At 35.7% G+C, this 23,053-nt stretch overlaps 1 protein-coding gene and 1 pseudogene across 1 annotated transcript in view; both read right to left on the bottom strand.

Annotated features, from left to right (window-relative positions):
• ROBO2 (roundabout guidance receptor 2) overlaps positions 1 to 23,053 on the bottom strand; it is a 700,057-nt gene that overhangs the window by 520,320 nt on the left and 156,684 nt on the right. The gene's annotated exons all lie outside the window — the stretch shown is intronic.
• Positions 8,742 to 9,061, bottom strand: LOC106735417 (cytochrome b-c1 complex subunit 7 pseudogene; annotated as a pseudogene).

The raw sequence follows: 23,053 nt of genomic DNA, 5'->3' as shown, positions 1-23,053 counted from the left end.
ACTTCTAAAATACAGATTTTTTAAAATTTATACAAACAAAATCATGCTTTTCCTATTAACTCCTTACATTCAATAATATGTAATGAGACTACTCCCATACTTGTTCATAAATCTATAAATGTATGCTGTTTATGTGGAATGTAAAGAGCAATTAAGTTCACAAAAAAGAGGGGGTTAACTAAATCCATCGAAATGACAATACCCTGAATCGCTGCCTGCCCACTGTGAATCTGTGAATAGAAGAGTTAAACAGAAAGTCAATCATTTTGGAAAAGGAGTCACTGAGTTTTAACCTGTAATGGGATAGCTGCATTAGCCTTTGTGATTCTTCCAGAGTACTGGCAGACTCCACCTAATCACAGTCACTTAGGGTCTGGTAGCTGACTGCGCACTCATGGTACCTACAGACTTCTTTGGCATCTCTTGCTCCTGGACCAATCAACTAGGCTTTCTTCTTCAGTGTTCAAGAAATATAGACAATGTTAACTCAAGCCTTGTTAGGTAAGAAATTCAATGCATGTCAAAATAAGAGGAAAACAAATTGCATTAAATAAAGTGTCAATGAGTGGGAACTGCCACAAATAAATAAAAACCCAGTATGGAATCTTACAAGAGATAAAATATCTTTCACCAGAGGGGCTAACACTTCACTTTATCCACCACTGAATATTTTCCTGCTGGGAATCATTACTATTGATCACAATGTCACTTATATGTATCAGGCTGTATCGTAATTATCTGTTTACACATCAGTCTTCCTTGAGTCTTGGTCCTTGGGGAACAGGGACCATTTAAAGTTTATCACTGAATACAAGCACTAGAACATACAGCATGTTTTTATGAAATACTTGTTATGGTCAAACACTCCCAAGGACCTTTATGGGGGCCTAACCCAAGGCAGCCCTGCGAAATCTGACCTCTACCTTGATCCTTAAATGCTCCACTTTGGCACAGAATCGTGAAGATCTCCCACCTTCCTATTAGGTAAATCTAGCCTCATTCACCACTCTCCAGCCTTTTTCAGTCCTTCAAATCAGTCAACTGCTTTTCCAGCCCCTGGAACGTTAGATAGGTGGTTCGCTCCCTCTAGAATTCTCTCCTCTGGGGTCTTTATTAGATTGATTCCTCTCGTGTTCAACTTAAATGTTCGTTTAGTGCTGACCACCTTGACTGGACCTCCCTGCTCTTCTCTATCCCACTAAGCTGTTAAATTTCTTCCTGGCATTTATCCTGATGCAATGTTCCTGTTTTGTGGCTCTCCCTGCAGAGTGCATGTTTCATGTGGGAATGGACCTTATATGGCCCGATTATCACTGAATCACAGCACTGGCAGGAGTATTCAGCATATCCAACTTTGAGGTCCTCAATTAACCTAAGGACAGAGTAGGGACTCTCTAGAGGCCTGGTATCTCCCTTACACCATCTCTCTGTCTCCCTCAGTTAGACTTCTGAATGCAACAAGATGGCAGATGCTCGCAAGTCACAAAAGATGTTCAGATTGGCTCGGGGAGAGTTTTATACGAGTTCAAATCAAAAGGCTTTCCTCCATTGCTTGAGTGTACAATCAATCTACATTATTTACAAGTAAATAATGTAAATAACTAACAGATCATGAGATTTCTTCAATGTTCATGGGTTATCAAAATTTGAAAAGCCTATTTATTATGCCCTTGCTACGTGTCACTGGAGTGCTGTGGAAACAGCTGTGACTAGAACAATCTTCTGACCTCTGTGAAGCTTCCATTCTAGCTGGGAGCTAGTAAATAACCCGACTTAGCTTGTGGCTCCTGTCTTCACGGCAGCAAAGCTGCATCTCTGACTCTCCTTTCACAGTCACATCTCCGTCTGAGTACAGAAGGGAAAGCATGTCTATCTTAAGGACTCATGTGAGTGGACTGGCCTCCCCTAGATAAACTCGGATAATCGCCACATCTGAAGGTCCCAATTTAATCACATATGTAAAATCCTTTTAGCCCTGTGATGTAATAATTCATAGATTCTGGGGATGAGAATGTAAAGACTTTTTTTGTTGTTACATTTATTTCATTTATTTCTTCAGAGAGTGAGTGAGAGAAAGAAGCACCAATAGCAGGGTCTTCAAGCTGTGATCCACCCCCAGCCTTGGTCTGTCTGGACCCAGGGCATTCACAGAGACCCCAGAACACGAACCTGCGGCCTTCTGCAGATCCAGCATTGCAGCCTTACGTTACGCCTGTGCCACCACAGCCAGCACAGAAGGGAGACATCCTTAGAGACCATCATTCTGTCTACCAGAGGAAGCTAAATTAATTACTTCTCATCTTCTTTTGCATTGAATGTTTAAATGTTTGACTTAACTCTCACTCCCTTTGTGATGGCAGAAACATGAAGGTCAGAAACATTCAGATTGATTCCTCTCTTTCTAGCCACTTTTGACTAGTTGGTTTCTACTGGAACCAACAAGCCTAAACTGATTTCATAATCAAACCTGACTTTTAAAGAACATAATTATTTAACTTGTCTCTTCTCTACTCTGACATGATGCTTAATAACCAGTTGCTTTTTGGCAATGTGTTGTGCAGACCCAGTTAAGATGAACGTTGGACTGTGAATATTCATGACAAGGTAGATGACGCCAGGTCGTCGGTTGCTCATTAGTGAAGCTTTCCAGGGAAGTTCAGCCAGCACTAGGAACAGTTGATAACCATGTCTACAGTCCTCATTAAAACTTGCAAACGTGCAAAGTGTGAAATTTCAGCTTTGGAACTCGGAGGAAATAAGATTCTGAAATGGAATTGATGACCTTCTTCCAGAGGAACCCTGTGAACATCTTCCTGTCCAGCAGAAATATTTTTTTCATGGGACCACAAAGTAGGTTAGGAGATGCCAGGGGTCTCATGTGTGAGAGCACTAGGAATATTTCAACAAGCAGAGGGCTTGCAATGGCTCATTTTATGCTGACTTTCCCTCACTTCGTCCCTTTGTACATTCTTCTTCAGCAAAAAGAATGTCAGTAGGTGTTTTTCTTTCTTAATTAAGCTAAATTCTTCCAAAATGTTGCCCTTTCCTTTTTGATTCTATTATATATAGTTATTAGTTCAATGTATAAGAATTTATCAATGAAAAATCTAATCTGTAAATTTGTTTCCTTATTAAACAATATCAAATGCAAGCAAGAATATATATATATATACATATATATATGTGTATACATATATATATACACACACACACACACACATTTGCCTGAGGCACACAATCTTGCTGAGCCTTTCCTTTTTTGGATTTTTAGTTATGACTTAACTGGATCAATTTACTTATTGACATAAATTACAATAATAAAGAATTTACCTAATATATATACATATATATATGAACAGTACAATGCCAGTTTATAATGCACATATATATTCTTGAATTACCAGAATGCATTTAAGTATATTGTGCTAAACTACATTCTAAATGCATTTATTAAGTGAAAAAATTAAAAATATAAAAGTAAACCTTAACTTTGTTGAATTTTGCAAGGGAGAACAAAAGGTGCCTTCTTGCCTCCAAAATGTTGCCCTTTCCTTTTTGATTCTATTATATATAGTTATTAGTTCAATGTATAAGAATTTATCAATGAAAAATCTAATCTGTAAATTTGTTTCCTTATTAAACAATATCAAGGCAAGCAAGAATATATATATATATACATATATATATGTGTATACATATATATATACACACACACACACACACATTTGCCTGAGGCACACAATCTTGCTGAGCCTTTCCTTTTTTGGATTTTTAGTTATGACTTAACTGGATCAATTTACTTATTGACATAAATTACAATAATAAAGAATTTACCTAATATATATACATATATATATGAACAGTACAATGCCAGTTTATAATGCACATATATATTCTTGAATTACCAGAATGCATTTAAGTATATTGTGCTAAACTACATTCTAAATGCATTTATTAAGTGAAAAAATTAAAAATATAAAAGTAAACCTTAACTTTGTTGAATTTTGCAAGGGAGAACAAAAGGTGCCTTCTTGCCATTAAATTGTGCTACTTTAGTAGATAAATATTAAGCATACTGCTCAAACCATTCATTATAAATTAAAAAAAAATAGCAACCTCAAAGAGATTTTTGTTTGAGAATTCAATTCTCTGTAATTGAGTTCCAGATGATAGCATAGTATTTCTGAACTACCCTTTTAATGACACACACAGATATGGTAGTCTCAGATTCATCCCCCTCACACTTATGCCACAATTTATGAGCGCTGGAATGATACAACGGGCTTCCAGATGTCTTTCCTCTATTCCCATACGAAGCCGGCCGGGCCCAGTACTACCTGTCTGCGGCTCCCCTGTTAGCTTGCTACGGCTTCTCTCCTCAGCAAGTTGCCAGAGAAGGCTCTAAATATATTTGATTAGTTTCAGGCCTTCATTTTTAGCGAGTCATCACCCTCTTAACAGCAGATGATGCCCCCTAGTTCGAATCAATGTGAGTGGCCCTGGTTACAATGGGCTGGATTAATGATGAAAAATGTGTCGTCAGCCTAGAGGTCCTTGGACATTTATCACCCAATGGGCCTGCCAATTGGTGGGCCGCCCCTGGCTCATCTGCACAGTACTTCCTCAGCTTTAAAGAGATAGTGTTCTTTTCAGATTAATTTAATGAGGCAGGGTAGGTGGGGAGAGAGACATGGAAGACAGTTGACATGACAGATTTAGGTTCTCTGCATTTCGGCACTTCTGTAACAAGTGCCTTGCTTTTTGTGATATAATATTGCAAGGCAAGTACTCTATTGAAGTCTAATATTGCTTATGTTTCATTCTAAAAAGTGTTCTTAGAAAATAAGCCTAGAATGTTTTATTAATATAGATATGATGAATTTTTTTTATAAAATTGCTGTGAGCTATAATATTTCAGAAACTTTAGCAAGCTAACAGGGGAGTCCAACTGGAGATATAATTTTTAAGAATTATTTTATGTTATCTGTTCCTTTTTATTTTATTTCACTTGTAATCTTACTGTTCCTTCGAATTTTTTACTTAAACTTGATCATCGATCTTTTTATTTTCATTTGGAAGATAGGAAAAAATAAAACCATATATAAGTAACAAATAAGTTCTCCTTTTTATAAATGTTTATATTCTGGATGGTCCCATAGCCTCATGGTTGATGGAGTCAGATCTCACATGTCCTACTGTGCAGTGCAGGTCTTGGCTCCAGAGGCTTGAGAAATATGCTGAGTAAATACAAGAGAGTGCCCAAAGCCCCAAACAGGATGAAGAGATGGAAGAGAAGGGATTGCTGCATGCCCCACTAGGGGGTGCTTTTTCTTTTCCCATCTCTCTGTCTCTTTATCTCTCTTTGACAAGTGTATACATCCTCTCATAATTTAAAAAAACAGTTTATATTCATACTAGATGTATATATGCTTTCTTAACATTTCATTGAGCAGCTCCTGTACTTCTCCACCTCAGAAAAGGAATGGACATATAGAAAACTAAAATAAGGAATCATTCTGTGTTTTATGATTGAGCCAATATAATATGAAAAGCTGCAATGGCAAATTGCTAATTTGCCAAATGTAACTGGAAAATAGTAGTATCTGATTATCTGAATTTCATCAAGAAGAAAGCTTATTTAAAGGGTGGTGAGATACTGAAAGGAAGGACCATTACCCTGGCCTAATGGGTTGAGATTTGGAGAGAGAAAGATGTTGGTAACTTCTGGTGTCATCTAAAAAATGGAAAAATCCTAATAACAGTGCTCCTATGCTCTGAAATTCTTTCTTCTAAGAGCCATCTGACATACAACTTCTTAGAAATTATAATGATTGGTATTGAAAACATGCCTTTCTGATTTTAAGTCAAATATTATAAAAATCAAGCTTTACACTGTAATTACTCCTTTATCCAATGTTGTATTTCTAATAACCTAATAACACAGTTTTACTTTTTTCTATTTTGGGTTAACAAATACAAATCAATCATTTTATGGGAAGTTTCTAAAGTACTCAACAAGTCAAAGATAGACGGTGTAAATTCAGGCAAGGTAGTATCTCGGGAGAAATGCAACTGAATCCACATGAGAAAGTCCTGGGACCCCCCTGTGCAGATTGGGTGTGAATTCTTGTGCCCATGACACATGACACACAGACAATCTGTTGGGGATGGCTGTCTCTCTCACAAAACAAATGAACTTTTAAAAGACTCTGTAAATTAATAATTACATTTAACCCAATATTGATTCCAGAAAATCTGGAAAATATTTTCAGATTTATGAATATGTTTTACCCAATGAACATTCATATGGCAACTAATAAATTCTCAGTAAATACTTGGTGAGTTGAAGGAATGAACTCAATTTTTTACAGTCCATCAGTGAAAGAAAAATCTTAAATACAGTCTTAAACCTATGGTATCTGATCAGAAATCATAGATATATGACGTCCAGTATGGGCAGAAAATAGGAAAGAGAGATTAAGTAATATCCTAAGAAAGGGGTTATAAAGGTAACTAATACCCATGTTAAGGTTGGCACAAGTGAACTTAAATTGAGAGCAGCAGTCTAGGGACAGAGGACAACTAAATATTAGCAATGAATGGGGTCAATGACAAGAAGGGCTCTTAAGTGGCAAGTCCCCCAGAGAATCTGGAGGAATGCTATAAACTGATCAATTGAATTAGCTGCCTCTGAGTTTACTGTCTATTGTATCTATGAGGACTAGCTCTAACATTTAGCAACTTTTTTCTGAGTTGGATGAGAAATAATAAAAACAAAATATATAAATCAGTATTCCATGCCCACTGGTGTTTGTCATAAGCCATCACCTCACATAACATGTTACTTTGCTTTTATTTGCTTTAGATTTTGACAGCTGTTTGGGGAACAGGAAATAGAATAAAAAACTAAATCTAATATGTGAAAATTTAAGTTCCTGAATTCCCACATTTAAAAAAAAAAAAACACATACACATTGGTCAAATAATTCCTAGTACAGCTATACTCAATTATTGGACTCCAAAACAGAGGACACTACTTCATTTTTCTTCTTGTATTTCTCCAGTTTCATGTATTCATATAAATTTTTAAAAATATATAGAGTTTTGGATCAATAAAAACAAGAAATCCTTCAAAGAAGAATTCCCTGTGGTATAAATGCTTAGGACAAGCTGATGATATAATTTTATTTCTCTTTGCTGATTAGGTCATGACCTCCCTTCACCTTCTGCTAATCCAAGGTCATAGCCCAATAAGCAATATAAGGGAAATTTGTCTACAAAATTATTTGGCTAATTTAAGTACATGAAGTATTTGAACAGTTTGCATATTCAACAGTTCTCTATTAGACATATTGTTAAGCCCTTACATCAAGAACAATCCTTTCTACCCGAAGTAGGACTTTTTTTTTCTGGGACCATATTTCATCCTGAAGCTAAGACATAAATAAAATGTCACGAACTTGGTTCTCAGAGCCATCTTCTATTCCTTCTAGCTTTGACTGTCCATTGAAAACTCAAACTATATTCACAATATGTTTATTTTTTCTTGTTGGCACACCAGACACACCAGCCAGTTTTGCGAACATGCTATGAAACGGTATTCCAATATTGGTAAAGCAGAGCACATTTACAAAAGGAAAACATGTTCTCTTATAAAGAGGAAAGGATTTTTCTAATTTAAAAGAAAAAACTGAGTTCAGAGAAACACATTTTTCTGTGACCAGTTGAAAATACTTTTTAAAATTGGCTAAGGAAATTTACCTAGAGATTCAGATTTGTCAGTAGATAAGTTTGAAATTCTAACATTCTGATGATGAGAAAACCCAAATATATATATATATAGCTAAAATTTAAAGTTACATTTAGTCTATAGTAATTGGTCTCAAGAAATGTATCTAGAAAACCAGGCAAAATAGAGAAATCTCTGGTAGCATAACCATTGACTTTATCAACTGGAGGAATTGCATTTTAAATTCTTAAAAAAAAAATTGCTTCTTTTAAAAAGTATACTAAGACATACTCAGAAAGAAGAAAGTTTTTAAAAAAACTTACAAAGAAGGCTAGCAGGTGACATAGAGGTCAAGGAGTTGGACTCCCATGTGGACAAACAAGGTTGAAGTCCTGGACCTGGTAGTTTGAAAATCATGCTGGACACGTGTGTGTGTGCATGTTAAAAATCCCAAGAAGTTAGGGGTTAGGAGGAGAGGAGATTGTGACGTAGCCAACCCCCCTTGAAGGTGATTTCTCACTTTCCCTTTCTCTGTCTTTCTTTGTCTTTTTCCTGTGAGGGCATGCATCGTATGGCAAAAAAAGAAAAAAAGAAAAAAATTTACAAAGATAGGATAATGACATTCAGGACATACTGGCATTAAGTTTTGTGTTTGAACTTTTCAAAAATAAAAAATGGAAGAAAATGGTCATCCTCTCTGCAAATCATAAGAAAATTGCATACTCTTTTCCCATTCTGGACTGGGCTGGGTCTGCTTGTTGGTCTCTGAGACCTGAAAGTTGACAACTTCTTTGAATCCAGGAAATAGCTCCCAGTGACTCTACAGCCATCACCATGGCAAAAAACAAAATTGTGTGTTTGTTTCTTTACAATAGACATCTATTTAAAGTAATACACCTGCAGACCAATTTTTTTTTTTTTTAATTATATGTTTCAGGTTCTACCCCAACTTCATAAAGTACTTTAAGGACAATCATACCCACAATTGCAACCTAGTTACTTCTTTGCCCACTCTTTTCTCTCTTTTCTTTCTTAAATAACCTCTTTCAGATATGGTTAAAGGTGGAAATTATCCTCCTCGTATTTTGTCCATTGCTCTTCAGGCAAGATCTGCTGCCTCATGGTCAGGTCCAGGGCTCTCTTAATGTGAAACATCATGTCATTATAAAGGTGCTCAGGAAGTCTTCTTATGGTTTCCTTCACATCTTCATTCTCATATATTGTATCATCTCGCATTAACCCCAGTTTACTGAATCCTGCAGCATTGTAACACCATTTTTGAATACCATCCAGCCACCTATCTGATGCTGAAACGGTCGGCCTGTTCGCCATTTTGACCTGAGAGCGAAGCATTGCCTTCTGGGTAAATCCTCAAAACAAATATATTGAACTGCATAGTAAACACTATGGATACCATTTGGATTACCATGAGAAAAAGAGAAAGAAGACAAGTTGAGCTGTTGTAGGAACACTCAAAAATGACTAAAAAGATGATTGTCTGAAAGCTAAGCTCTCTCATAAACAGCACAGCACTGCGAAAATACAAATGAAAAAGACTATTACGATGCATGAGAGAGAAACACCAAACAAAAGAATGATGAAAAGACAGATACTGTTCCACAAGGATTGGTATCTGCCTATCTGTTGGACAGAGAAAGACAGTCCTGAGCTAAAATATTTTCCAATATGATTAAACAAAAACAGAAAAAGGAGGAGGGAAAATGGGAAGAACCTCTACCAAAGTTTGAGCCCAGGGAGAAACAGAAGTATTAAGTTATTAAAGGAAAGAGAAAGAAGAAGACATGGAAGAGGATGGTTACAAAAGTCTGCTTTGTTGGAGATGGTTTTACTAGAAAACTACCTATATATGAAAGATTCATTATGCCAATGGGCTTACATTTATTTCAAGAAGGCTCACATAACATATCCTAAACTAAAAGCCACCTTTTGCTTGCCAATACTTGGTGTAAAGAAGAATCCCTCAACTCCACTATGTACAATGAGTTGGGTCCTGTGATACAAGGAGATAAGTTTATTTGGGGGAACTATGCCCAAATTACCAACAATCCTGAAAATAATGGATGCATGAATGCTGTCTTATTGGTTTGAAAGCAGTTGCGTCTAAGAAACTCCTTGTGATTTTTGAAGATTATACACCAATCCAGAAAACCACCATGTCTGTGATGTTTCCGAATATAGCTGGTCTTACATGTCTGCAGTCATCCAAAGATTATCTATTAAATTGTACAAAAATATTACAGTGGCCTGGTTTTACAAAAAAATACAACTTTGCTAAATAATAAACTGTTTATTTTTAAAATAGTTTATCACTATTTTTAGATATTATCACTCATCCCCACAATTGTTTGCCAAAACAGAATCATATTCATTTTATGACCACACTGTGTACTATCTACAATCATCTCACATTTAAAGGATAAGCATTATTTATAATGTTTATCGTTCCTGCCAGTATACTTTTACAAGTCTTGACCATGTCAGTGTGAAAAATTTATAGATATACAATAAAACTTCATTGTAAGGATTTTCAAATAAACTAAGATGCATTTTGTGTTTGTCTAAAAGGCTCAGTAATGAAGCCCTGGGGACTTGTTTATGCAGTGTGTTCCCAGCAGGAGAACCAATATTGGTCAGTTCTCTTATCCTCTGAGGCCGTTCTCACTAAATGGAACAGCATTAGCTTTGTTTTTTAAGTCTAATTAACAAACGAATCATAAATTATAGTCCTTGCACAATTAGATTAAGCATTCAGCAATATTTGTGTTCACCAAAAATTCCCATTGTATTGAATTCTATTAGAGAAAAAGGAAAAGTAAGGGCAAAGTGGTAAATACCAAAGGCAAGATGGTATACAAGTTTAATGCATTAGCCTCTAGTCCCTAGAGATCATGGTTCCTATCTGTCTTAGGTCACAGTTTTAAAGAGTTGAATGATCTAGTGAAATCCCTCATGAGTATTTAGCTCTATCACTGAGTCCCTGAACAATTAAGACTCTCTGCTCAATTTATGGCTCTCAACTGGACTAGCCAGTGGCACAACAGTTCAAAAAATTGAGGTGCTTACACTAACTTGTTCTCACAGTGAAGTTATACTGCCTGATAGGATAATTTCAGGAAGAAATGATACGATATACTCATATGACAATGCTTATCAGCCAGTAACTAGTATTACAGTATTTCCTGTTATGCATTATTTTTACCTTTATTATTATTGACTGACTATAAGAACTTGTCTCACATGTGTATATTTAATAGCATAAAATGATTCTGTATTTGAGAGACAACATTGATTATTTGTTTATATTTTCCTGAAGTTTTGCATTAATTTCTTTCCTTACATTTGAAATATTTTGAGAAGCAGATTTACAAATGTACTTCTAAGATTCATTTTTTCCCTAAGGTTCATATTTATGTTTCTTGCCAGCAGGAAGAGAGAAACTATGGTAGCATTTTTGTACACCACTCTATACACTGTATAAGAAAGACTAATTACCATTTCACAAGTTCCTTTACATTTCATCAGTAGAATGGTTTTGTGGACCTCCTAGTCCTTCTAGTCCATGAGTGCCAGCACTAAATAAAAACTTCTCAAAAATCCAGTATAGAACATGCCATGTTCCTTTAAATGAGACTTTAACCAAGATAAAAATGCAAAGTATGTCCAGTCAGAATGTACTACTTCCTTGGTAGATTCTGCCTGTCCATATCCTGCATGTGTCACAGATTTTGATGCTGCATTTCACTGTTTAGTCTAAAAAGAAGTTATCTAGGTTTTGTCTGAAAAGAAAATAGAGTACATTTTTACCTGATAAATTGGGAGACATGCTAGAGTAGCCATTCAGGCCAGGAGTTGTTTATACAGCTCTCCAAGATAATATCTTTTATTTTGAGAAACATCTGCCAGAGCAGTTTAGAGTAGAGGTCAGAATTCATGTTTACTGTTTTACACACAGATAATGCCACTCACCAAAAGTTGCAAATGATGACAAAACCAAACAAACAGGGTTAGAGTCTTCCAGCACATTTAAGTATGTTCTCTAGCTTCATCTGCATTCTAGTATTTCATGGACATTTGGAATATGGGCAATATTTCATATCCATATGGATCTGATTTGCACAAATTTCATGTGTTCTTCAGAAAAACAGGGTCAAATTTTCCACAGGGACCTCTCATTACTACAGTAAAACAGATATGTTATTTTTGTATTTAATGCAAAATCAAGCCAAACTCTTGTTTTTTTCACAGAGATATCAAGTATGTATGTTGTAAAGAATATAAACGAAAGAGTTAACAGCAGAATCTTACGCCAATCCTACTATCACGAAACTCCAACAACCACCGTTATTTTCTACTTTAGATATAACACAATACATCTACGTATCCTTACTTTTCACTTGTTCATGTCTGTTTCCTCATCTATGAAATGGGGATAACAACCGTATCATCTTGTATTGATTAGGAGCACTAAGGAGAGAGTCAGTCCTAACGACAGCATTTCATAAATATTAACAATTTAAACAAAGGCAACTATAGTTATCACTGCACTATCTAAATAGTTTTTAATTTAAAAATGTATTTTTGTGCTAGATTGTTAACTATTGTGTATATTTACACCTACATCTCCATTTCACGTCTTATAAAAGTCTTACCAGAAAATAGTGTATTTTAGAGACCACTTGCGTTTGGGATATAATGTTCAGAATCAACTCAGTATCAAGAAAAAGAAGGATTAAACAGACACTGTTTTGACATGTTCAAGGTTTGCTATATTTCTTTATGTCACGGTGATTGAGTGCTTGTAAGCAATGCATTTTCCTATACCTCTGATAAAAGAGGGCACAGATTTCTTCTTTAAAAAACAGTTATCATGACATAAGAGGTAAATATCATTTATCATCTTTCCAGGGTCACTCCTAAGGAGGTTTATTACAGATCATATCTGTGTAGTTCTTGTCTCAGCAAACCTGTAACTTCTTTGGTTTCTATATAGTTTTAACGATGTTCCACATTTTAACCTTATCGTGTCTAGTTGCAATAGTTTACAATACCAAACCAAAACCAAATTAGTACAATAAGCATTTACAAAAATTGTCAAAATAGAAAAGTGAAATTCTCAAAACTTTCAATAAGAGGTCAAATTAATGTAAAAACCTTTGAGAAGTATTCTAATTCAACTAGAATAATCTAAGTCAATTTGTAAAAAGTTTCTGGTAAGACATTTTTACTTAAACATGTATTTTATATAAGAAAACTTCTGCATTTTTCATCAAAAAGCTCTTATACACTCCTCCCCCCACACATAAAGACATATATAATCTGACTTTATATTTTAAACATTTGCTCTTGAATTAAAAATATTATTGTTATTCACCGTGCACTGTATAACAACTTATTTTTAAAAATTCTTTGTTTTTTTTTTTTTAAATCTGCTATTTCATTATAAGATTATAGGCCTTAAAATACATTAGTCAAATACTCCCGTGACAAACATTTTTATTTCAGAACTAGTATTTGCTTTAAATTTTGGATGAAAATAAAATGTAAACGAAGAGAAATTATAGGCCATGAATATATATATATATGTATATATAGTAAAACATTATCTAACAACATAATAAAATGCTATTGCCAGTTTTATTTTGAAAAGGCTGTTTTTATTTTAGCACTATACATTATAAGTTTTTTTTTGTTTGTTTGTTTTGTTTTATTTTTTTTGAGAGTTTTTTTCTCTATAGGGCGCGTGCACTCGCCAGACAGAGAGAGAGACAGAGAGACAGAAAGCGAGAAATCACCCCCCAGGGGGATGGCCACGCCACAATTCCTTCTCCTCCATTCTCCTCTAGGGATCTTGGGCATGCACGCACACACTCCCGGAATGAGTTTAAACCACCAGGTCTAGGACTGGAACCACAGTCGACTAAATGGGAGTCCAGCGACATAGCCATTACACCAATTGCTGGTCCTAGCACTATACATTATGTCTTTAATAGTACTTATTCCTCCTTAAACTAATCAAGTTTAGATGAGCATGAACTGGAACAGAAAAGAATATGTCATTTCAGACAAATGCAGTAAGCAATGCAAACCCATGCCCAGAAACCACTTCTCCATCTTTGTTTCTAGGGCACTGACAAGGGACAGATGTCAGAATTTTTTTCTATAACCCTGACAGGTCATTTTATATATAAAGCTTGTCTCGAGTTTAATAACTCTTTAAGGAAAAGATATCTTGGTTTTGATAAATATTAGGGCTTTCTTTAATATTATTTAATCCTTTAATTGGAAAAAAATGATATGTGCTAATTTTCACATATATTTGAACTCTACTTAGTTAGATTTTAGTTTTCAAAGTGTTACTAGATTAAGAGAACAATAGGTAAGCAAGATGTTCTAAGGGTCTTCAAAGAGTTGATGGAAAATGTGTACTGTTAAAAAACTGAATAAATATAAAAATTTTTTAGACTGAATAAATGACTTGAATTCAATTTGTACATGAACTTTTTTGAGTCCCTTGTAATAGATCTGAAACAACGCATGTTTAATGTTATAAAAAGACTATTCTGGGGGCCAGCATTTGGCATGGTGGCTAAGGTGCTGACTGCTGTTTGAGTCCCAGACCGAGTAGCTTGAAACTCACAATGAGTACATGCACATGCATGCCCAAAGTCCTGAAAGGAGAATGGAGGAGAAGGGATTGTGGCATGGCCTGGGGAATGATTTCTCACTTTTCCTCTCTCTGTCTCTGTGTTTCTCCTGTGAACACATGCTCCCTATGGCAATAACCTAAAAAAAAAATTCTGCTGTTACTCATTTACTTTATTTGAAATATTATCCCAATATTTTATGGTAATGTAGAAGTTGATAATCATTTTAGCATGCATTTGATAGAGTCAGCGTTCTTTTAGTTGGACTGAGGTGATTATATTGAACATTTTTATCACACACTGACCTCTTTTCTCACCTTTAAATAAAGAGGTAAAGTCATTCCCTGATACTAGCTAATAGTTTATGATGAATAAAAATAAGCACATTACAATTATAAATTTATAAATTAATTTAAAACTTAATACACCTTATTTTCTGAAAACAAGTGAGATTTTTGGAACTTCAAAGAATTTCAAGGCCAGCCCCATAGCATGACAGTTAAAGACTGTACAGAGGAGCCAGAACCACATGGCAGTCTATGGTTTGAATCCTGACTGTGCATCCCATCAGGATCTTGAGTGGAGAAATGGGAGAAAAACTATTGTGACATGACAAGACCTGATTGAGGGGGCTGTTTTTCCACTTTCTCTCTCATGTATGCACACTCCCTCTGCCAGAAAATCAAAACAGATACAAAATCACTGAAGGGCTGCTTTTTTTAAAATGATTTACTATAAAGAGTGACTCAAAGTAGTAGAAATAAATAGAACTGAAAAGATTGCCTGGGATTTTTTTTAAAAGAAAACTAACCTGTAGAATTCTCCTGAGGCAGTGTATCTAGAAGCCACAGAGTTTCCAGAGGGACTAAAACATTTTGGGGCCAGCAGGTGGTGTGGTAGTTGACACTGAACTCCCAAATGGTTGACATGCAGATAGAATCCTGGACCTGGCAGCTTAAAAACTATACTGGGCAGATGTGTGTGTGCTTGCCCAGAATCCCAAAAGGAAAATGGAAGAGAAGGGATTGTGGTGTGGCCATACTCACTGGGGGTTATTTCTCACTTCCTTCTGTCTCTCTCCAGTGAGTTCACATACCCTACGGCAAAAAAAAAAAAAAAAAAGAAAAGAAAAAGAAAATCTTTGTAAGTGCAAGCAGTTATATTTATCTGCTTGCCAAAATAAGACCAATGATGAATGTCTAGATAAAAACTGACCATATTAAATATAAGTACTTTTTACTTATTAATTTTAAATTTATTTGGGTAGTTTCAAGCACATCTATTTTAAGTCTGTATTCATAGCTTGTGGTACAATCTGGATGTTCGCTAATGGGCCCTTTGACACCAATCAGAACTTTCAGACACCTGAGAAGTGCAAAACCAACCTTTATGCATGTTTCATTTTAAACTTTCAAATTAGTTTGCACTTTGCGGAATGGCCTAAGTTTCAACTTAATCGAGTTCATCTTTAAGTTAGCATAACTAGATCAAATTACAATTTTAGATTCTTCTTTAAGCTAGCCACTCCTTAGAAAAAATATTTTAATGTAGATAATTTATTCACAATGAACTTTCAGTGTTATTGTTGTTTTTATTTCCATTTATTATAATGAGAATTTTGTGGAAACAATAGCTGTGATTACATTTCTAACAATGACTGCAGAAAATGTATGGTTCTTTCCTCCTCAGTACTACAAATGTAAATTAGCAATTGGCCAATGCTGACATGGGTCATATTACATTATATATATGTGACAATTCAACATTCTGTTAGCCAATTTAATCGATAAATAATATTGTCTAATCAAAAAAAAACCAGGTGAAGCATCTCTTAAAATTGGTTTATCAAAAAAGGAAAACTTAGATAGCAGTGACAATAATAGAAATGTTGCAGGTTTTGAAGCCAGAGGGATCAGGGCTAGAATTCTAATTCAGCAAGACTTTAATCACATTATTCAATTTCACAAACCTAAGTTTTGATGTCTGTAAATGGATCACTAATATCTGCCTCCAAAGATTGTTATCAGGTTTAAAGAGATTACTATTAAAAGCAAATCTCTCATCACAGAACAACAGCAAAAATTCCTCTTTTTTGTAGAAGTCTTAAATTGCACCCTGCACTCTGGATAAACTTATTTGCATCTGCCTCAGGTCCTGACTTTAACAGCTGACTTTCCATTATTACTTCAATTTTTCAGTCTCACCTGTATTTTCTTTCTTGATCCTTCCCTTCTTTTTATTCTGCTGGTCTTTCAAGCTGTCACTTCCTAGTTTACTAGTAATCACTGGTATATTCTTCACCACATTGCCAGTTAGCATGGAAAGTTACTAATTTATGAATTGTGTTCTTCACAAGACCAGCAGTGAAACTTTTGGTCTTCAAAACCATAGGCCTTTTCTCCTTTAGCTTCATTCAATCTCCCCATGTCCACTTTTAACCTTCAATCTCTGTCATCTTATTGTTTAGTGTCCCTTCTACTTATCTGACTACTCCTTTGTTTCCTTATGTAGTTTCATTGCCTCTTTCCTCCAAAAGTATTCATTCCTTAAAATTTTGTTTTATAGGACTGTCTTTGTCTCCCCATAATGTCTCTTTCAGTAATTTGTCTTTAACTACCCTTCTAAAAGATAACTCTTACTCTTTATCTACTTCTGATCTGAGATGTCTATCATGTATTGCCAGTGGTAGATCCCCAAACAAATTTTCTTCTGATAAACTTATTCCTGCCTCATTCTTTCTGATGGTATTGTCATTCTACCTCTTAGCCAAACTCCAAAATTAAAATACAATAGTATCTATGGTAGCCTTGAATCCTCACAGAAGCTTGTCAAATTTTGGAGGATCTATTTTCAAATATTTATTCTAACCATTATTTTCTTTTTATAACTACTTAGCTATTTCAGGATATTATGCAATTAATTCATCAAAAGTTCTTTAATCTACTAAGTGCCAGGCATTAGCTATCATTTGAAGATATAAAATTACTATATAAAATTAAGTATATATGAGGATATAGAATTGTCTTATTTTTCCAATTGTACTTTCCCACCCAATTCTTTGTATATATAAAGGAAACAGAAAATTTTCATGTGGTGTCCAGCTGATGGCATGAAGGTTAAATCACTGGACTCCCACATAGATAACCATGGTTTGAGTCCCAGGTGCATTGCATTAAAACTCACTCCGGGCACACATGCATGTGTTGCCAAAATCCCAAGAGGACAATGGGGAAGAGACTGTGGTATGGCCATCCTCCTGGGGGGTAATTTCTTGCTTTCTGTTCGTCTTTGGCGAGAGCATGTGCCCTACAGCAAAAAGCTCTCTTAAAAAAAAAAAAAGAAAATTTTCAAGTGAAACTCATATTCAGTAAGAGTAGATTTATTTCTACTTCTCATACAGTAATTTTTAAGAGAACATTAAAAGATTACCTGATGTGAACTGAACTTATTTTAACATTTTCTTTAAATCCAGAAAAAGGGAATGTATATGTTTTCTTACCAAGCTTTCACTATTCTCCCATAAGCTTGAAATGCCCTCTCCCTCTCATCTCTTTGATGTGAAAAGTCAAACCCCACCCTCCTTCTAAAGCAGGCTACAATCAATTGCCAACATCCCATGAATCACTATTTGATTTTCACTGCCAGAAATGATCCTTTGAACTTTTAACATTTTGTCTGCATCATTTCCAGATCACATATTTTTTCACTCTATCATAGTTCCTTATCATCACATAATATTCCCTTTATTCAAACATTGATCATTAATGACAAATCTACATCTTACTCATCTTTCTATCTCCCACAGTGCCTTGTGTGTAGATACTGTAAAAATTTTTGGCAAGTGAATGACGGTGTTTCTCGTTTTGTCTTTCTGATCAAAAACTCCAATATTCCATAAATCTTAGAATTTAAAAATGATGCTGATGCAAGATTTATAAGGAGAAAACACATACACTTTGTAATTAGTGAGAACCAGCTCTGGAGATTCAGGCTCCGCTGTCCAGCAGTAAGGAGATCTCCAGAGCCTTCCTTCATTACACCCGTCTTCTTAACTGGCTCCCAATCATTCAGTGAACATATCTATAAATACTCTTCCTGGAGGTTAGTTGGTGTTTAAAGGGATCTAATGATGTCCAGGGCCAGAAGGGAATAGATATGTGTAGGAAACCTCAGATGAAACATAAGGTAGTTAAAGACAGCAGAAAAGTTGACGTTGTGCGCAAGCGCGATAAATCACACAGTACAAATCGACAAAGATAGCAGAGGAGATTATTATGAATTGTGGCATATTTTTTTTCTTTCTTTTTTTTTTGTGAGCAGTTTTTGCTATAGGGCCTGTGCACTCACCAGAAAGAGACAGAGAGACAAAGAGACAGAAAGCGAGAAATCACCCCTTAGGGGGAATGGCCACACCACAATCCCTTCTCCTTCCTTCTCCTCTCGGGATCTTGAGTACTCACGCACATGTGCCCAGTGGGAGTTCAAGCCACCAGGTACAGGACTTGAACCATGGTCAACTACAGAGTCCAGTGACATAGACATTACACCAACTGCTGGTCCCAAATTATGTCATATTACTTGGAAACCAGAAAAGAAAATTAATTTGACAGTGAATTATTAAGTTTACACTGCTCTGTATTCTAGAGGTGATCAAGAAGACCAAGTTAGCACAGAATATCAATGCACTTGAACAGACAAAATGCAAAAGAACAACTTTCATCACTATCGTCTGGTTTGCTGGGACTGCCATCACAAAATATAACACTCTAGAGGGCTTAGACTACAGAAATTGACTGTCTCACAATTCCTAAGGCTGGAAGTTTAAGATCAAGGTGCCGACAGGGTTGGCTCCTTCTAGAATCTCTCTCCTTGACAGCTGTCTTCTTCCTGGGTTCTCACATATTCTCCCTTGGTGTGGTTTGGTGTCCTACTCTCTTCTTATAGAGACCAGTCTTATAGACTAACGTCCACCATAAAAACCTAATGTAGTTATTTTCTGAGGTAGCAGAATTTAGAACTTCAATAAAAGAGATCAGAAGATGACTGCTCAATCAATCGCTGTTATATTCTACTTGAGCATGTGTCCAGATGACCAAGTAAGTCCTATAGCAACACTGGAGAATAAGTTATTCCGGTCTTCTGTAATTGTTTCTTTTTTTCCCATTTTTTTATTTATCAAGTTTATTTATTTCATGGAAGGGAGACAGGAAGAGAGGAAAAGAGATAAAGACAAACACACCCTACAGGGTTTCATGTCACAATCCATTCTCCAGCCTTTTCCAGTCACCCAGGATCCTGGGTGCTCGAGCTCCCAGCATGTACAAGTTGACCCAGGAACTGAACTCCAACCTTTGATATGGTCTCTAGTATTGCCGTGTCATGCCACTTCCAGATCACTGAAGCTGTTTTTTGTTTGTTTGTTTGTTTGTTTGTTTTTTTAAGTTTATAGAGAAGCAGATAAAGAGAAGACTATTCCAGCTCTGGAGGTCAGAACAGTTATTTGTGTGTGTGTATTTTGTTTCGTTTTTGTTTTTGAGAAAGCTTACTGGTTTCATAGTAATAAACCAGGGAAGCTGGCATTAGTGAAATAAGAATGTCACATTGCAGACAGGAATGTAATTGGGAGCTTACAATGAGGCAGGGAGCAAAAACAAGTAAAGTTTTTTCCTCATATTACTTTAAGTTTTATTTTGTTCATTTCTTTTACTTTATACTTTGCACAACATTCAGGAATGCTTAAATAACCCTTTCATTCAGAAACAGATTTGGCAACCTATATTTTATTAAAAAGTGCTTACACTAAGGTCTCAGATGTTGCCATTATTAGCCTAGTTGCCTATATCTCTGGGTATTCTTTTTTTCTTTTTAAGGTTATATTTACTTATTTATTTAAAGAGTAAGAGAGAGAGAGAGAAGGAACCCAGACAGGGTCTCATCATGTCAGGATTTCCCTCAAGTTTTACGGTGATCCAGGATCATTGGTGTGTGCACCATATTCAAACTGACTCAGGATTGGAACCCTGGACCTTCACCATGTGGCTTCAGTGTTATATAGCAATACCTAATGCCTGTACCAACATGTTTGGGCATGGACATTCTATATTAACACCTTTTTAATATGTTTCTTCGACTACGTCACCACCTCATCTTTATGGAGAGATTGCTCAGAGCACCAACCCAGTGTAGTTTCAGGGAGAAAGCTACAAATGGCACCAGGCCCTGCTCCTGTCAACTCTCAATTCATTTAGGCTTTCTGGGTCTAAGTTTTGTCTTCTCACCAGCTGATCGATAGGTTGGCAGCTCTCTTTGGCTAAACTACTCAATTTAGGAGGATGGACTGGTGGTCTCTCATGTATTATTCAAAAGAATGGGCTTGAATTCTATCCCTCCCCTATGTCACCTAGGACAGAATTAATCACTCCCTCCTTCAGAGTTACCATTCAAGCTTGTGCATACCTCTATTACCATGCTGATCACACTGTACTCTGCCATATTACGATCATTTATTTACATGTCTTTTTTCCCACCTAGACGAATAACTTCATCAAGGCAGGAATTGTGTATATCTTTGCCATCCCTATCTCAACCCCAATCACAGTCCTCAAATAATATTTGTTGAGTGGATGAATGATGCATGCTACCATAAATAAAAATAACTATTAATAGTATTGTGTAAGATGCCACTATGAATTGTCCACATATTTAGTCCCAGCTATGGAAAAGTTTTTGATCTCAGTACATTAATCTCAATTAGTCTTCTTAATTATAACTACAAAAGCTGTCAAATACAAATTGTTTTCAAAGGAATCACATAAACCTTTGTGTATAAACATCTAAAATAAAAACATAAGAAAACAGGTGACTGACACTTTTCATAACATTAAGATATATACAGCTAAAATTATACTGATTTTTGTAAATCATGAAGTATTCAAGGTTATCCTATATAAAGTCAATCATTGTACAATAAGAGACATAATAACAACTATTCCTATTTAAGTAGTGCCTGACGCCTTAACTGATGTTATTGGGCTTGCCATAAAAACATGTTGGACATTTTATTGGGCTGTCAAAAAAGTCATGACATATTTTTCCATACAAAAATGCATCATGACTTTTACAAATCCAATATATGCAATTGCACTTTAAAGTAGGTTCAGTACAATTCAATAATTGCCAATTAATCTATACTAAAATAATGAGATCAAATATTAATAATACTTTTTGAAAGACAAAAACAACCAGTATATTTGTGTATCATTCTTCTAGTTTTAGTATTCAGTTATGTGTTTTCAACTTAAATATTTTATGTTCCACATTGTTAAGTCATTAGCCTCTTCCTCTGTGATTTCTGCAAAGAATTCAGAAAAGAGGATACATTTTACAAAGCTCACATGTGAGACAATAGCAAAATATTATACCTATGTTTGGATTTTTTTCTGATTTCATATGCTTAAAATTATATACTGAAATAAATGTTTAATGCAGCACAAGCCTTACCCTAATAAAATTCAGACCCACATTCTCAATCACTGGTGGTGAACTCATTCCCCAGACAGACACACAGCTTTGGAACATACTAATATACAGAAATAATAAAAGAGCCCTCTCCACGAGCTTCTTATCTCCACATGCCAAATAATCTTGGTAGGTCATCTAATAGAGTGCATGAGAGTTTGGTGTGGATGCTTCACAAGATGCTAAGCTGCTGAAATTTCCTAGCATACCCAAAAGTGCTTCTGAGTTGACCTTTGGCATTTTCTCTATTACAACAGGTGGGAAATAACAAGCACTGGCAACCAAATGAGATTTAAATATCTATTGTAGTTTCTGTGTGTGTTTTAGATGTTTCCCTCGACCATAGGGCATGTTCACATGCCAGAAATAGAGAGAGACATACAAAGAGAGGAAAAGTGAGAAACCATTGTCCCCAACCCCCTAGAAGGGATGGCCATGACACAATTCATTCTCTTCTTGGTATTTTAGGCACGCATGCACACATGCTTGGTGTGTTTGTCAGGTCACTGGGTTGGGACTCGCACCATGAAGTCCACCCTGCTGGATTCAGTGCCTTCAGCACACCACATGCTGGCTCAAATATCTTGTAATTTTAAATGCCACCCTTAGTTAAGTAGAACTAAAAGTCACATATAGGGGTTTATTCAAATTTGTAGTAATAAGTACGTGCACACTTTATATGGTGTCTGTTGAGTTCTGGAAATGTGTTAAATGCAGTCTGGTACGATCTGGACCTAAAATAACTCTTTTCAATAAACTTTTCAACTGAGCGGTCTAATGGTCTAGGTAGTATTAAAGGTTTTTTTTTTTTCTTTTTATCAAAAAACACATGCATTCACCAGAGACAGAGAGAGAGAGAGAAGGAAAATGAGAAAGCTTCTGCAATGGGGAACGATCACACTGCAATCCTGTCGGTTCCATTTCTCTTTCGCTTTGGGATTTGGGGCACACAAGAACACACGCCCAGTGTATTCTTCAAGTCTCTGGGTCTGCCACTTCAACCACATCGTTGGCCATATGGGACCCAGCTCAATTAACCAACAGGCCGTGGGCTGGCCCAATTTTATGGATTTTTATGGGTGAATATCATAGGCCAAATGATACCATGAATGTAGTATTATGTATATTGAAGCACACATTA

This window comes from Tupaia chinensis, unplaced genomic scaffold, assembly GCF_000334495.1.
Source record: "Tupaia chinensis unplaced genomic scaffold, TupChi_1.0 Scaffold000382_1, whole genome shotgun sequence".
Taxonomy (NCBI): Eukaryota; Metazoa; Chordata; class Mammalia; order Scandentia; family Tupaiidae; genus Tupaia; species Tupaia belangeri.
Note: the sequence above shows the minus strand (reverse complement) of the source record. Positions and strands in the feature narration are given on the sequence as shown.